Below are 2,500 nucleotides of genomic sequence, written 5' to 3'. Positions count from 1 at the left end.
ACCACGGTCTCTCAGCATGTCCGGCAACTGGTTTTGTCCGAAATAATGGCTACCGGGTTTCGGACAAAAGGTTCGTGCAATGCGACAGGGGTGCATTTGCCACTTCGTTATGTAAGCGCAAGTTTTTAAACGACGGGCGGGCTTTATCCTTAAAACTAATTATAAACATTGACTGGGTTATTCGAACGTGGAATGGACAAATTTGAAAATTGTGATATGGCGTTTTTAGCAAGCATAATTGCAAATGGATTTCATTCGAATGCGTATCGGAATTATATTGCACGAGACACTGATGCATAAGAGGGACAGGGTTTAAGCTATTAAATTTTATTGATTTTATTTCAAAATAAAAATGAAAATTTAAATAAGTAAGATTCACAAGCAGATGGCTTTTACTGGTTGTCTAAAATATTACAACTATGACTTACACAAAAACAAAAATGTTGTTTTGGGTTATATGGAATAATAAATTATGCTTTTATTCCCCTAAATAATTGCCCAATCAACATGATTTTATAACATGTTAACCCAGCTTTGTCAAGAATTCTCCCGTTTTGGATTGAGCTTATAATATACATGTATCAGAACCCAAGTGGACCGGACAGTGCCTATGGGTAAAAAACAAGTTATATTTTGAAACTTTAAGTTAGCTAAATGATGATGACTGTGGTTAACTGTTCTTTAAACTATTAAAAAGAAAACAAGGTATATGATTTTAAGTAAACATATACTCGACTAACTTTATCTGTGCGTCGTGTTTCTTGTGTGTCATGTGTCGTTGCGGATACATATATGCAAAAGATTGAAAACAAGAGATGTGTTTGTCAGAAACACAATGCCCCCTAATGCGCCGTTTTTTTTACCTTTGACCTTGAAGGATTACCTTGACCTTGACCTTTCATCACTCAAAATGTGCAGCTCCATGAGATACACATGCATGCCAAATATGAAGTTGCTATGTTCAATATTTAAAAAGTTATTGCAAAACTTTACTGTACAGTAAAGTTTTGGGACAGAATTTTTTTTGACCTTTGACCTTGAAGGATGACCTTGACCTTTCACCACTCAAAATGTGCAGCTCTATGAGATACACATGCATGCCAAATATCAAGTTGTTATGTTCAATATTTCACAAATTATTGCAAAACTTTACTGTACAGTAAAGTTTTGGGACAGAATGACAGACAGAAAGAGAGAAAGAAAGACAGGCCAAAAACAATATACCCCCGATCTATCGATCCGGGGGCATAAAAATCTGCAATTTTCAAATCATTTATTAATATTAAGATGAACTACATGAAGCGTTTAGGGAGCACTAAATAGTTATATGATGATTTTTAAGATTTAACCCATTTATGCCTAGTGTCTAGAAAAAAGGTTTTGGCAAACAGCGTAGACCCAGATGAGACGGCGCATGATGCGGCGTCTCATCAGGGTCTGCGCTGTTTGCCTAAAGGAATTTCTGTAAGAAATATTCTAAATATAGAAATAAATATACTAGACATCCCTAATTTTGGAAATAAATTGATCCAATTAAGCAGGATGGGAGAGTCCGCTAGGCATAAATGGGTTAAATTGAGTAAATGCTATCATCAGGGAAACTCCCAACATGTGTTGTCTGCAAAGGAAAAGAAGCATCGTTGACGCAACTATCAAGAATAACTGGAATTAAGTTATGTTGGAAATGAGTCTCATACCGTCTCCAAATGTATGACAGTTTGACACAGGATAGAACATTCTCGTAACATGAATATGGTTTCGCCTAAAAAACCGCTCGGAACTTCAACAAATGCAAATTGTTTTATCTAAAGCGTTACATTCATTGTCTTACTTTCGCATTGTCATACTTACCGCTTCCTGTTCGACCCACTCAAATAAGTTTTGCTTTCCAGACCTCATTCGATGGGTGTTTAAAAGACAAGAGTTATTTTATCAGTTTATCAGTTGGCTGATAAATGTGTGTTTTAAATAATTATTTCTAACTACTCTCCCACGGTATATAAGTGACAAAGTACTATATTTTTATATATTATATATGTGTGTGTAAATCTGGTTTCCGACACTGATGGTGACCGCAATGATGATAAAGAGAACCTGGATTGTCCAGGCACCGGTAATTGCCAGGCTGGGTACCGTAGATTGTGGTCGTTCTAATTAGCTCCAGTGAACTGTCGTGAACTTTTATAACGTATGGTTATCTACAAAATGTAGACCTTAATTTAAGTAAATGCTTCGTAAAATAGTCATTCCTACAGGGCTGTTAGATAGTATCAGTTAATCATTAAAATATAATGACGCTGGATTTAAGCTGTGTACGCTGCAGGTTTGGATCAAGGCCGACTCCTTGCTTGTGAACCAACAAAGGGCTGCTGTTCTTCATTTTTGATATGCGAATGCATTTTATGTTAGACGATAAAAATAATCATACATTTATTTGCAATACTAGAAACACATAATCCATGGTTGGTATTTGAAAATGACGTAAACGGACATTATCAGT

This window comes from Dreissena polymorpha, chromosome 6 (assembly GCF_020536995.1).
Source record: "Dreissena polymorpha isolate Duluth1 chromosome 6, UMN_Dpol_1.0, whole genome shotgun sequence".
In the NCBI taxonomy this organism is placed as follows: domain Eukaryota; kingdom Metazoa; phylum Mollusca; class Bivalvia; order Myida; family Dreissenidae; genus Dreissena; species Dreissena polymorpha.
This window is presented reverse-complemented; position numbering follows the sequence as displayed.